Source organism: Stegodyphus dumicola, chromosome 8 (genome assembly GCF_044657685.1).
Source record: "Stegodyphus dumicola isolate Sdum_Otavi_A_Nest chromosome 8, ASM4465768v1".
Classification (NCBI taxonomy): Eukaryota; Metazoa; Arthropoda; class Arachnida; order Araneae; family Eresidae; genus Stegodyphus; species Stegodyphus dumicola.
The window spans coordinates 37,396,659-37,412,523 of record NC_140775.1 but is presented as its reverse complement, the minus strand read 5'-3'; the positions used below and the strand labels follow the sequence as shown (position 1 = coordinate 37,412,523).

Genomic DNA, 15,865 nt, shown 5'->3' with positions numbered 1-15,865 from the left:
GAAATAAGGGTGATCGCGCATGCGCGCCCTTCTTCACTTAGCCAACAACCGGACCCTCAATCGCCAAAAACTGAATGACTTACATTGAAAGACAAGTAGCAACCTTTGACCTTTTTGGTCACGTACTTTCCTCTCTTAAGGTCAACTAACAATGAAAATTCTTTCTCGAACATTCTAAAGGACAAAGCGCGCGAAATCATGACTTGGCGAAAATTGCCTCCCTTTCCCTGCTTCTTTCACAATGAATAAAAGTTTGTACAAGATTTGCAAATAAAAGAAAATAAATAATATTCATTTAAACTAAATAATATTTCCAGAAGCATCTGTTTTTCCCCAAAATTAAAGCCTTAAAATAAATAATTCATAATCAAATAAAAATTAAGATTTCCATAAATCATAAAATCATTCACCTAATTTTTATAACGCTATCAGATAATTTCTCTCCATAACAAATGATCGGTGAACTTTTTATGCTCTCTGTGAGGTCTGAAATATGACTTACACAACACTTGCTCGTGGCTCTCACCCCTAGTTGTTTGGAGATAACTTCAGCTCTCTGTGAGGAAAAATTATGTTCCTCATTGGCAAGAGTCCATTTTATCCACGATGCTTGGGATTCATTTTATATCTTTTGCTTCCTGCATTTCTCTAACTTCGGATCTTCGTTTAGAATTCGTAGGCATGCTTTTCCTACTGAGATTTCGCTAAGGTGCTAGTAATAGCGTATGCGCTAAAATTAGCGTAACAGCAAAGTATCAAGAAGTTAATTGGTACTTAGGAGTCTGAGAGCCGCCCAGACGGTATAGTGATTAGAAGAGCCCACTGCGACCCCGAAGAGTTGGGGTTCTAATCCCGGAGAAAGCCATGGATATAAATTGTCTGTTCCCTCATAAGAGGTAACGGTGGCTGTCTACTAGGTTCCTCCAAAATAAAATGACCACCACCTCTGGCCTTAGTAGTGGTGAAAGCTTAAATATGGCTAGTGCCCTATATGAAAAAAAAAATCGAAACCAAACAAAAACTTAGGTCTGAGAAACTGCAGTTGAAGGAAAGCTAAATTTCGTATTAGAGTTTACCGTGAGAGTGATATGAATAATTTAACGGCGTTTCTTATAATACTCAGAAGTATCTGCGTTCTCTTTCGGCTATTTATTGTTTTTCTGTGTCCTTGTTAATTATAATAAATTTCTAATTTTTCTCGTTCAGATTGAGTGATTATTTAAAGAGATATCCAGGAACCCGTAGAGTGTACAATATTTTCAATTTCTGGGAAACTCGTTCTTTAACTGTTAGGTTATCATAAAGCTTAAATTAAACCAGTTATTGGAATTGATATTTGTGGGCCAAGATCAGACTGTTTATTCTTTTTATATTTTTAAAGAATATTTAGGAACTTTTTATAGCTTTTAATAATAAACTCTTTAGACTGTAATCTGAAACATTCAAACTGTAATTTTTTTTGTCGAAAAACAGCACATAGTTAGATAACCCTCCAAGTTTTAGAAACTGATTCCTCAATTTCAGTTCAAAAATATGCCTAGATGTGTTTATTGTTTCCACTTTGCAATGAATCATGTCATAAACGTTCATATCAAACAAAGTGAAAAGATATTTTATCACATAGACGATTCTTGAAACTCAGCGAAGCATCATTTGTATTATCCTCGTAGAGTGATGTTAAGATGAATATTTACAATGCAACGTAATAAAAGCTGCATTTATACGGTTACAGTATACGGGTCTAGACTATTTCAACTAGAGTTATACGAACCTAGACTATTCCAACTAAAGTTATACGAGCTTAGACTATTCCAACTAGAGTTTTACAATCCTGGACTATTCTAGCTAGAGTTACACGAGCCCAGGCTATTTCAACTAAAGTTGTACGAGCTTAGACTGTTACAACTAGAGTTATACGAACTTAGACTATTCCAATCAGAGTTTTACGAGCCTAGACTATTGCATATAGTGTTATACGAGCCTAGGCTAGTCCAAATAAAATATACGAACCTAGACCATTCCAACTAAAGTTAATACGAGCCTGGGCTATTTCAACTAGATTATACGAGTCTAGACTATTCCAGCTGCAGTTATACGAGTCTAGACTATTCCATCTACAGTCATACGAGCCGAGGCTTTTCCAACTAGAGTTATTCGAGCCTATACTGTTCCAACTAGAGTTATTCGAGCCTATACTGTTATAACTATAAAAATCTACGAGCCTAGACAATTCCAACCAGAGTTATACAAGCTTAGACTTTTCCAACTAGCTAAACGAGCCTAGACTCTTACAATATTATACGTTAAACAAAGGATACACAGCTAAATAATTAAGATTCACAAAATTACAAACCAATACTTGTTGCATTGAATTCCTAGGATTATTTACAGGTAGATATTTACAGTATAGACAAGAAATTATACCGTTCAGAAAAGCATTTAGTGTGACATGATATAAAAATTGCACCAGTATTGCACATAAAATGTCAAAGCGGTTAGTAACACTGATTTGCGTAACGATGGTACTAGATTCGAATTCTGAAGAAGGAATATTTGTGAGCGTTTCGTGTCTGCGCACTTAAGAGGCATTCAAAATTTTGGGCAGTTAAAATGTCCTCTAGAGTGGTTGGTAATAAGGAAAAGAGGCGTGAAAGATCCTTTGATTTCTCTTCGAGATATTCTAACTGGGACGGAAATTTCACAGTTAGTTAGGGTCAGCGATACCTAATACGCTTATGAAAATGCATGAATGCTGGCCTTGCTTCTATCTGTAACCGTAGAATAAAATACACAGCGTATAGCTAATGTTGATTTTGCTATATTTACATGGATTCGACATGATTTAATATATGTTATTTTGCCTGGAAGTTTTATTTATGGAACAAAGTAGCGAGATGAAAAATCGATATAGATCATATTGCAGTTTCCAATTAAGTAACATGCAGTTTCCTGTAATACTAACAAATGCATTAGAAAAGTACGATGTCTTGTGGAAGCGTGTTTCAGAAACTAACGGCAGAAATTAAATTCATACGACAAGGGGAAATAACAAAATAAAAATCTGAAAACCAATGAACAAAGTTAACGGTCGCGGTGACTAATGTGAAATGCGCTCTTAATGAACTTTCCAAGGCAAGATGTCATGCGATTTCGGAAGATTAATTATATTTTCGTGAAATTAATTCAAAAATTCTGTACTTATAAAATTATCGTGGGCTGCTATTTCTAGAGCCATTCTCCAAATTTAATTAACATATGGAAATTAATGGCACTTTCGTCAATTTTAGTTGGAAAAGTGGAGTTTTACTTATTTTTTAATCTGGAAGGGAAGTATACTTATCAAACCATTTTGCGAATGAAAGAAAATGAAAATGCTAAAACAAATTTTTAATTTGATAAGTAATAATAAGTGAGTAAAAATATACCGATCCATTTATTTGCGGCTATTATTGCTTCTATTCTTCATAACTATAAAAATACTCAGTATAGTAAAGCGGAGTATATTTAATGTACTTTTTTACTTTTAGTTGTAAACCAAACTAAGATTTCTTTAATAAATAATTTATTAGGCCGAATAGACCACATTTCTTCTTGTTTAAGATGCATGGAAAGCGCAAGCCTTAATTTCAGTACTACTAAGAAAAGGAAGATTTTTGATTTTAAGGAAATAAAATATATGGAATAAAACACTAAATACTATGTAGAGTCATTAGATTTATCTTGGAGTAAAGAATATGAAAAATCAGCGATACACTTCCCGGGATCCGAATCTGGTGACTGCTAGCCAAATTAATTATCAACCGCACCACAAAGGCAAGCCGTGAGAAAGGAAAAAATTCATTACATTATCTCCAATTTAAGGTTAAAAGACCTCGTTCAGGAGGCCGATTTTGGCTTGATTTTTGGTTTCATATTTTTAAAGGCCGATTTTGGCTTGATTTTTTATTTCATATTTTTAAAGGCCTTATTCTTAGCTGTAAGAAAAACTTTTCATTTTTGGATATTTTGGTTAGAAGTGGCGATATACCAATTTTTCTGAGGGAACAAAAAGCCAAAAGTAATTGCGCGTCACACCGGAAGCTGAAGTTTGAAAAACAAATAAAAGCTCTAATTTCCTCCTTTTTCTGTGTTATTTTTAAACTAAATGATTTTAAGTATTTCAGTATGTTTGGAGAAGTGGCAAAGTATTTTCGATAGATTTTTTAAAATTTTCATTTGGGAACAATGTATCAAACTTACTGTTTTATTTATATTCAGTTATGGATCTTTTTCTTTTGTGTAACGTTGAACTAATTGTTTTTAATATTTTATGTTCACGGTTACTATAATAAATCTAAAAGTTCATCACAGAATAATTAAAAATTCCGCACACAGATTTTGTACATAACTATGCATGTTGTGCAATAAAAATTAAAACATTAACCTCCGAGGATTTTAATTATACCTTTATTCTTTAAATAACTTGTCTATTTTTTTAATTTCTGAGTGTTGACTAACAACTTTGGCCGCATATTATTAGTGAATCAATATGTTCCGATTATTCTGTTTCACTGTATATTATGTTAACATACTTAACATTAAGTCAAAAACAAGCTCCTATCATCAATATTTTCATGTTGGTGGAGGTTGAGATTTTTGTTTATTTCGATGCAAAATTTTGGTATAAATTTCTTAAAATAATGAATTTTTACTCACTTTATTAATTATTACGTTTCACTACATTCATAAAAAATCACATGAATTAAGAAAGAGAACATTTTGGAAACCGTTCTCTTAACGAAGTCGGTAAGGGGATACTGGGGAAGGAGACTAAATCGCCAAATCCAAGCAGTGGCGAATTATCTATCACCACATTTTAATTCGGATAACATTTGTAGAATCATTAGGTTAATTTTGGAGCAGAAGCATGACAAATCAGCGATGCCATTATTGGGATTCGAATTCCGGACCTCTGGATTGCCAACCGAATGTGCTTTCAATTATACCAAGAAGGTAAGCAGTAAGGACGGACAAAACTATCTAAGTAGTAAGTATTATTTTATTAACCACGTTTGATTTACAAGCATCAAAAGCAATTATATTTAGATTAGAAATTCGAAACATTTTGCAGGTTCTGATCTGAAAAATCTTCAGTTCTGTTGGGGCTATCATACATAACGATGCGGGAAGCTATAAGAAACTTTTCCGAGAAACGCATTTCTCTCAGCACTATTTAGAATGAGAAGAACGGGGTAAGAACTGTTTCTGGTCGAAACTTTTGCGCTCGATGATCAATTGCGCATGCACATATCTGGGATATTTATGGAGTTGAGAAAAATGTTTCGCCTGCAGCTCTTCTCTCTGAGGTATGATGATATTAAACCTGCTCTGCGATGACAGTATGTACTACACACCTTTCGTGATATTTGGCGTCTCAAGTAGTCACCTGTATCGTCCGCTACGCACCGCTACAATTTTACTTAAACCGCATTTAAGAACGGCGTTCATGACGAATTTATCCAACAGCCAATCAAAATTGAGACGTCGTCTAGTCATGCTGTGATAACTGATAACGCCAGCAGTTGGGTGCTCACCGGGCGTCCTGCCTTTGGAGTGCTTCTATTATTTAACGTTAGCAATGCAAGAACAAAGGTGTTACGCCTAAAACACGGAAGGCACATACATAGAAATTATGATTGTAAAACACTATTATAATGTAAATAAAATTTATTCCGCTTTCTTCTGAATTTCATACTTAGAAATTTAACGAAGGCTTAACTAAGGCTATCTAAGGCTTAACTAACGCTTAGTGAACTAAGCTTTAAATTACTAAGGCTATCTAAGGCTTAAATTAAGGTTTAATTAATTAAGGCGTAACATCTTTCTGGAAAAAAATGCCTACATTAACGAATTTCTTTAAAAAAGGACGAAACGCTTTCTGTGGAATCGCAGAATTACATGGCATCAGCCATGGGAACAAGGAAAAGAAGAAAATCAACAACACTATGATACGGACGCCCAACGATTAAATAAAAAAGAAAGAAAAATATAAACAAACGCAACAGGAGGAGTAGCAGGAGTAACATGACATGCAACAGCCACGGCAAGAAAAACATCAGGAAAGAGAACATTTAGATGAAGATAGATAATATATTGAGTGTTATTTATGATGATATTATTATATTATGGGAATAATTAAGCAAAGAGAAAATTATAAATCTATTTAAAACGTATCTATTGTAGACGTAAATCAGAAATAGTTAGCCTGGTCCTTATCATTCACTAGTGGGCGATTTAAGCTTATTAACGCTTTCGCGTTGGACGGTAGACGTTTTGGTACGATCATGCAAGATCAAAACACACTCACACATACAAGGATGCATATATACATGGATGAACACGTGAAAGTTCAGTTCTGTAACAGCGCTCAGCACTCTCTTACTTCCATACATTTATAAGACTTTATCGTTTCACTTAGTTGTTGTGTAACTATCTCTTAGTTGCTGTGTTGTAAAACTCAAATATCATGCGGAAAGTAGATATAGTTTTGATAGTGGTGGATGCGAAAACCTTTGGCTAAATAGGGAAAAAAGGTCTTCGTTACATCTAAACATGTGGAGAATTATAATTAATTTCTGGATACCTTTTCCTACCTCATGTGAAGGATCAGGCTTTAGTGCTGTTAATCATAATCATGATCAGAGAAACATCGTCTGAATAATTCCAAAAAAGATCTTCAATTGTTTCTCGGGAAAGTTCAACCGGAATATCAAATATTTAGTTTCTCGGCATCAAACCCGAGGTTCTCATTAACGGTTAATTAAAAATGTTTACATTTAATTTTTATTTTCTTCAACTTAAGCAGCATTTTGTTACTTTTTTATCTTTTTTATCATTTTTTGTATGTTAGCCATATTGTTTTTATTAATTCTTCACTCAAAAAATTACTTTGCAGTTGCATCAAATTAAGTTACTGCGGAAAAGGTTGGCGATAAGTAAATATAAAACGTCTACAAAGTAGGCGGTAGGTATAAAAAAGTTGACTATCCTTGTACTAGACGAACATTCTTCTCAACGGATTTCGCACGCGAGTGTAAATACTACAACCGTGCTACTTGTTGAGGCTCCAAAATTAATTTCGAGTTATCTGCCATTTGTTGAGTCCCATATCGATATGCTATTGTCAGTTACATGCATATTTGCTAAAACTTATTAATCGTTGCTAAATGAGCTGTTTCGTTATTCATGCTATTAGTTCTTTTGTTAAGCAAATCAAAGCTATTATAAGGTATTTCTCGCGCCTTCTTAGCATGCCTTCGTAGTGTACTGGTCTGCACGCTGGGCGCGTATTCCTGGCCCTCGGTACGATTACCGACGAGGGCGTTGCTCATTTTTCATCTCTCCTGCGTCCAATTAACTTAATGACTCTACGGTGGCGCCCGAACTAAAAGGGTGGTGGATAATGATTCTTCACACCCAGGATTTGGCGACTAGGTCCCCTAAAACCCCAGTCGCCCTTTAAAAGGGGGAGTATATAAGGTATTTCTCCCAACTTCTTAGAATGCCTTCATAGTGCAGTGATCTGCACACTGGGCGCGTATTACAGAGGTACGCCTTTCGATTTCCGGCGAGGGCGTTGCTTATTTTCCCTTGCGCGACTTTACAAATGATTTTCTTCATCTGTAAAAATTGTTTTAGCTTAAATCCAGCAAACAATTTATCTCTTCTTCTTTCTCTGACTTATTTATTTAGAAATTACCAGAGAGACTAAAACGCAACTAGATTGTGCCCAGTAAAAGTGTTAGGTGTAATACGCCCAGCAAAATACTTTTTTTTTTTTTTTGAAAATAGAAAATATTTTTAGGAGCTTACAATATATAAATGTTTTAATTTAAGAATAAAGAACAATGCCATTCATATGTTCTCCATGAGTTGTTCTAAGACCCAACCGGGATAGTGGTTAGTGACTTTGACTGGAACTCGAATCTCGGAGAAGATATGGATGTTTGTTAACGTATAATGTCTGTACGGCATAGCGGCACTCTAAATATACAGAGAGCCGAAAGTCCTCTTGAGAGGTTAGGGCTAAGTGGTGGTGTCTCTCAATAATGGGGGCGTAACTGAGCTAAAGCCGGGCTACCACCTATATCGTGTTCAAGGCTCTTGCCAACGGCTGGAGCTTTTGACTTCTTGCATGATGAACGTCGTGAGCTTGTTCTGATCTTTGTAATCATTTCGTATCATTCGTAATCAATTTTTTCACGTATCTCTCTATCGAAGTGGCTAATACACGTTCAGTTTAGTTTTTTAAGTTATTTTACTGATTCAATTCGAGATTTTTTTTGGGTGGAGACATGCAACAACAGTGACATATGCAACTGCGATGTTTTCAGCAGATCTACTGGTTTGAAAGCATGGTGAATTTATGCGGTAGCGGATACTTAGCCGATGGGACACTTAACCGACACCAGTTAGTCGACAAGACATTTAGCCGACACGGACACTTAGCACAGGACATTTAGCCGACAAGGATAGTTAGCCGACAGGACATTTAGCCGACACGGACACTTAGCCGACATGGACACTTAGCCGAAAGGATATATTGCCGACATAGAAAGCTAACTGTCAGGACATTAAGCCAACAATGAGTCTTGTTCCTCCCAATGCTTTCAGATTTCTAGTACTTTCACATTTCATTACTACTTTGTTCAACACATCATACTAAATTCATTCCCGTATAAAGTCGTTTCGCTTCTTCCACTAATGAAATTTCCTTTCCCTGTCAGAAAGTAGAGTGATTCGCACTAATCCTCGCCACACTGGGACTACGCTTTTTTCTAAAATGCTATTTACACCCTCAGAATGCTATTTACACGTTAGGTATCGCATATTTATTAATCTGGGATAGAGCTCCAGCACTGGAATTCATACCTCGTGGGCTGCGGCAACCTAATAGAAGTAGGATTGGTATATGTAATTACGGCAGAGTTAGAGGGCTATCTGCCTAAGGGGAGGGATACCTTCGTGGAGGACTTTCTAAGGAAAACTGGCTCGTATACATGTTACACATGGAGAAAAACACGAAAATAATTATGCTGCCTGTCCGTTCGCGGGATTCGAAACTCGGACCGAACTGACAGTGTTCAGTGACTTTACCGTTCGGCCGCTGCTGGGCCTAACAGAAATAGAGGGACCGTTTTACTTAATATACACTGGTGTGCAAAAATTAAGAACGAAGTCGAAAAAATAGCATATCAGCTGAAAGAAGAGGCAGAGCGGACAGAAAGACCAATCAGGAGATTAAGTAAGGGGATGTACGGTAGCACATGCGCAGATATGCAGGTAGACGTAATGGGGGAGTGTCTGAGTAGTATAAAGCATGTTGTCGGTGTAAGATCAGTATTTCTGGCAAAGAGATTGCACGCCGTATAGCAGTTAAAATCACACCGAGTTGCTGACTCAGCGAGAAATGGCGAATAATCAATCTGTTAGACCACATCTGGATGCTTTTACGAGAAGTCGAATCATTGGGAAGTTGGAGGAAAGCCGCAGTGTGACAAGTGTGGCTGCAGAGTTCGGAATTGCTCACAGCATCGTTTCACAACTTTGGAGACAATTTCAAACTACAGGAACAGCTATCCGGGGGTTTAGTAGTGTCGTCCACGAGGAACCACACCCGCAGATGACCGGTATATTGCCTTACAGGCCAGAAGAAACAGGCGGCAGACCTCTAACGCCTGTCAATCGGAAAAGGCATTCTCTGTGGTGCCGGGATCACCGGAATTGGAGAGACAATGAATGGGGACGAGTACTCTTTACAGATGAGACCAGATACAGTCTGAGTAGCGATTCTCATCGCATACTCATCTGGAGAGAGCGGGAAAGCCGCAATCATCCCTCGAACATCATTGGAAGGGACAGGTATGGAGGTGGCGGTGTTCTCGTTTGGGGAGGCATCATGCTTGGTAGTCGTACAGACCTTCACATCTTCGACGATGGTTCAGTCAACGGGACCCGTTATTGTAACGAGATTCTTCTTGCATATGTGCGTCTTTTTAGAGGTGCTATGGGTCCGCAGTTCCTTTTCATGGACGACAATGCATCATGTCATCGCACAGTAGCTGCCGAACAGCTCTTAGAGAGTGAGGATATTGAACGTAAGGATTGGCCGGCACGATCTCCGGATCTCAATCCCATCGACCATGTATGGAATTTTCTAGGCAGACGCATGGCAGCTCGTACCTTACACCAGTAACGATTCCGGAGCTTCGATTGGCGCTGCAAGACGAATGGGCAGCAATGCCTCAACAACTCATTCACACCCTCATTCTCAGCATGGGCAGACGCTGTGAAACCTGCCTAGTAGTCAGGGGAGATCATATCCCCTATTAAAGACCGGATGTTTCTTGCTGGACACCCATCACAGGGATGTTTCGGCCTTCAGTCGCATTGCGCTCCATGCTACTTTTTCAATAAAGCTTCTTTTTATCCCTCTGATTTCTCTTTTAGTAAGTGTTGCTTACATTGCTCATGTCCTTACGTATTGGGGATCTTACGGTATTAAATGTATTGATTTGGAAAGCTTTTGTACAAAGTTATATTGAAAAAACCGTCTCGTCCTTAATTTTTGCACACCAGTGTATAACCAGTCTCTTCCAATGAACCAGTCTTTTCTAATGAAAATTGCGGTTTTAGTTTAGAACTTTATAAATGCATTCAGGAAAATGGGCACCAAAAATTTTCCCATTACCATGTAGCTAAACCGAAAACGAGAAAGGGAAGGAATGAAAGAGAAAAAAAAATAAAATTAATGAAAAATGAAATGAAAATCTATACATTTCTAACAGATATTGAGAAAAGTTACATTTTATAAGAAAAACATTAATATGTTATATTAAAATGAATAATTATGTCTTTTCAATAACATACTATATTGAAAATTACACATCGCGAATTTTAAAACAGAGTACATAATATTATCTAATTACATGACTGACTGATCTAGTTAAATCTAGCTTCGATATATGGCACTACATTACGGTGACTTTTCAGGATGTCTCTCTTTGCTCCACCCTGCTTAGTTTGTGGCCCCGCCCTCTGCAGCTTCCTCCGGTTTCTCTTCGGAGATTTTCCCACTTCTGGAATTTCATATCAGCAACGTTTTCGATATATGAAGAGTGAAAATGTAGTTTTTACAGAAATGTATTTTTTTATTAAGTTATGAATAAAACAAAACTTTAAAGAATATTTTACTTCTAAATTAAACATTAAGTAGCAGTTTAGTACTATAAACATTAACCTAAGTAAGTATTTTAAGAGAGAGGCGTGGTTAATGCTTAAATGCTAATTGCTTATGCATATTAGCCCAGTTCGACTTATAACGCTATATTGATCTAATCTCCTAAGGACAATCAGAGTGTCAACTATCAGCTAGTTCCCAGACAGGAAATCGGAGCAGGTACAAGTGGTCAATAAAAAATGTTACAGAATTTTTATCTCAAGAATGAACTTGAACAGCCCATTATAGAGGTCATAAATAATTTATACCTTTACTTGTCTTAAAAACTCACTTTTTAAAATTCTTTTTAACAACAAAATAAGATATATTTGCTAAACTAACCCTTCATCACCATATGTTTCTATAAAAAGTATAATTCAAGAATAACAATAATTTTTGCATTATTCAGATTTTTCATGACAGAGAAAGAAAATTTCATTAGTGGGAGGAGCGAAACGATTTTGTAAGGGAAAGAAAGTAACATGATGTATTGAGTAAAATAGTAATTGAAACGTAAAGGTATTATAAATTTGAAAGCATTTGGAAGAGCGAGATTAGAAAATTTATATCATTAAGTAAACAAGAAAATTATTAATGATGTGAAAGTGTTCAAAAGAACCCAGTTGATTAAATGAAGAAGCTTTACGGATAATTTTTGAAGATCCCATATTAAAATGTAATTAAGTGACCGCCATAGTTAGCTAAAAAAATTCTTTTTTTCTTTCGAAATCTCAGTCATATTCTCTGAGAAGAAATTTCAGCGCTTTTTCAATTTGGTCAATATACACCAAACAACACGATACATATCAAGCAATGCTAAATTAACACAATAATTAACAGCACATATGAGATTCTTAAGAATCGAAAAATGAATTTTACTGATAAGTGAAAAAAATAGCTTAAATATTGAGCTTATGGAGAAGTCGAGAAATTTTGTAATTAATAGTTTAATAATTATTGGGTACGTGCCAGTGAACAACAAAGTGTCAGTTAACACTGTCGGCTTAGTATCTTGTTGACTAAATGTCTTGACAATTAAGTGTCCCGTAGCTAAATGTCCTGACGGCGAACTCTCTGTGACGGCCAAATGTCCTGTCGGCTAAGTGTCCGTGTCGTCTAAATGTCCTGTCAGCTAAGTGTCCGTGTCAGCTAAATGTCCTGTCGGCTAAGTGTACTTGTCGGTTAAGTGTCCGTGTTGTCTAAATGTCCTGTCAGCTAAGTGTACGTGTCGGTTAAATGTCCTGTTGGCTAACTGATGTCGGTTAAGTGTCCCGTCGGCTAAGTGTCACGGACCCGAATTTATGTCTGCTGCCGAAACTGTGTTCTCAGATTTATTGAATAATCTTCGAACTGTTGTTTCATTAACTGCACTTTCACGTCAAAAGATTGTCGGAGGCTTCCTGATTGACTGCACATGACACTCGCCATTTTTGTAATTGCTTTTTATTTTCGAAAAATACATTACTTTTGGGGACATATCGAACCTCACATTTTTTCGTTTTACATTTCGTTTGTGTGTTAAGTTTTGTGATGTGAAGATAAATTGCTGGAGATAACAAATGACAATACTGGGAGATATGTAAACATTTTTCTTTATGAAGTAACAGTTTCCATTTTAAAGGAAAAGGTTTTCTGGAAACTTTCAATCCTGACGCGTTCTAAGAATAACAAAAGCAAAGGTTACAATCGGAAAGAATCTGTCTTCACACGTGAGTATGAAGATAAATAGCTCAGAGAGACGTAGTCTCGAGAAATCAGACTCAAGTGGGTGAAAGTGCTTGTGGTAAAATTTTATTTATCTACTTTCAAAAACATTTTCCAACTGTTTTTAACTTCTGATAGAATTGGTACTTTTATGTTTCGAATAAATTCACATCCGATGAAAATAGAAAGCTACAATTGATCTATACTGGATAAAAGTTTCTTTTTTTATTTTTTTCGTCTATACTTAACAGAATAAAAAAAGGCGAGCCATTTAAAAAACAATGTGCGTTTTTAAAAATATTTTGATATTACTTGATAGTGGCTTTTTAGCGGCTTGCTGTCATTAGTATAATTCAGGAGTGTCTAAATTGTACATCAGTAAGATTCGCGTATTAGAATTCGGGATCAAGAAGTACATTTATCATAGAGATGCGAAAAACGGGACTTTTATGGGACCGGATCAGAACCGAGCGTTTAGGAAGAATGGAAGAAAGAGCGGAATCAATCGAACGAGCAGTGGGTTCGGAACTGGTTAGCGACGTTGGAGCGAGGAGCGAAAAAATTCGAACGAGTATTTTGATGGGTAGGTTCGATTCAATCAAACGCTATCTCCCTGAACTGATTTCTTTCAGCTATAGTTTTGAGATTTCGTAAAACACTTTTTACATAGAGTGATAATAAAATTCTAGGCTAAATATTTTTCAAAAAGTTGAAAATTCCACTATCAGATTAATTAAAAAAACTTGAATTAATTTATTACAGGTGTTTATTCCTTTTAACTGAATGATCTGATATCCGAGCATATAGACAGGGAAGAAAATGCTCAGATATGTTTCGAACGATAAATGTATTAAACAAGTGTGTGCGCAATCTTCTATATGATGAAAGAGCATCGTAGCAAGATTTTGCCTTTATCTAGAATTGCTATTTTGAACAACTCATAATAAATACTCGTATATGATTTTATGCTTTATAACTTTAATTTTTGAGAGATTAATTTTTAATTGAGATACTTCGTTATTATTTGAATCGAAATTGTTTCAGATTTTAAACTGCAATTTGGATATGAACTTTTAAAATTTTATAATTTTTCTTCGCTAATTTTAAAACTTTTTGAAATTCGAAAGATAAACTCTTCAAGATCTAAGGCTGTAACATGAAGTTTCCAAATTGCAATAAAAAATTTTTACATTTCCGGTTGTTAAGCTACTTTTCCTGTATGAAAAACATAAACTAAAAGGGACATAATGTTTTTCCATCTAGAACGAAAGAGACAAACCTGTGACCTTAAGAATGACCTTGAGAACTCGACTATCATTACCGGCAACTTAAATCTTTAATGCATCTTTCAAATATCAACGTAAAATTGGTTATTAGTGTAACAGAGGCAGTAGAGGCGATACGATATAGTATGCTCCAACAAAAGCGCCGTATTTAATATGCCCAATAAAAATACTTTATTAGGAAATGGAAAATATTTGTACGTATTTACAAGTAAATGTTGTACTAGTTTAAGAATTAAAATCTGTGTCTGTCATTATGTCTTTCATGACGTGTTCTGCAACATCGCACTCTCTAGATGCGCATATGCCTGTTGGAGTGGGTAATGCCACAATCAGTTTTGTTTCTCTTTAAATTCGGAATTTTGGAGACAACAATAACACTGTCACGCAAACTAGCTATATTTTCATTATGTCTTTCATGACGTGTTCTGCAACATCGCACTCTCTAGATGCGCATATGCCTGTTGGAGTGGGTAATGCCACAATCAGTTTTGTTTCTCTTTAAATTCGGAATTTTGGAGACAACAATAACACTGTCACGCAAACTAGCTATGTTTTCGACAAACCGGTTAGATCGCGAGCGTGGTGATTGAATATCTGTGAAAAAACTGTGTTGTCAAATTTCTTTGTCAGTCAGTGAACTGTTGTTTCATTAGGTGTCCTTTCACGGCCAAAGATTTCATAAAGCTTGTAGAGACATTAAGAATTTTTCGGAAGCAGGTGATGTAAAAAATGAGCAACACCCTCGCCGGGAATCGAACCACGGACCTCTGGAATACGCGGCCAGCGTGTTGGCCACTACACTACGAAGGCATGCTAAGAAGACGGGAGATGTAACTAGACCTTATAAACATTCTAACAGTCTATTCATAATATTCTCCATTCTTGCAATGTATTTTCACAATCAAAACTTTCTGTTCCCCCGTGTAGCGGGCAATACTAGTGGCCGATCGGTAAAATCCCTGAATGCTGGTAATTCGACCCGGTTTCGAGAATGGGGGGAATGGGCTGGCTGCGTAGGTGGTTTCGAGGTTTTTTCCATGTGTAACATGGATACGAGCCAGGTTTCTTTGAAAAGTTCTCCACGAAAGCATCTCGCCAGATAGCTTGCTTTGCCGTTATCAAATGAACCAGATCAAACCTTTGCGTAGTGTTCCATGTCATCTAAGCAGTAAAATGAGCTGGCAGTGAAAAAATGCCAATGTTACCATGTGAAATCAAACGCAACCTTCTTAAATCGGAGCATTTACACGGTGTAAGTATGAAAAAATATTTTTCATTTTTTAAGAATAAATTATTCTTTCGGGCACATTAAATCCGGCGCTTTTATTGGGACTCTCTGCAGTTAATAAAATCTATAGAATGTAAGCAGAGGGTTTTATATAGTGCTTTGATTATTATTTATAAATGTCTGCATTCTGGTTATTTATATTTCTCAAGTGCCTTCCTACGAAAATAAAACAAAAAATTGCATCATATTTTTTTATACTGAGCAAATTATCTCAGGAGACTGATGAGCGAAGACTATAGATAGATGAATAAAAAAATTTTAGCATATCAAAATTAAAATTACGCCATCTTACAAAACTCTTCGAAGTAAATCCAGTACAAGTTTTGCTCT

The 15,865-nt window shown here is 36.1% G+C and overlaps 1 protein-coding gene across 2 annotated transcripts in view; it reads right to left on the bottom strand.

The window, feature by feature from the left end:
- LOC118198726 (protein O-mannosyl-transferase Tmtc3-like) overlaps positions 1-15,865 on the bottom strand; it is a 268,461-nt gene that overhangs the window by 56,778 nt on the left and 195,818 nt on the right. The window lies entirely within an intron of this gene.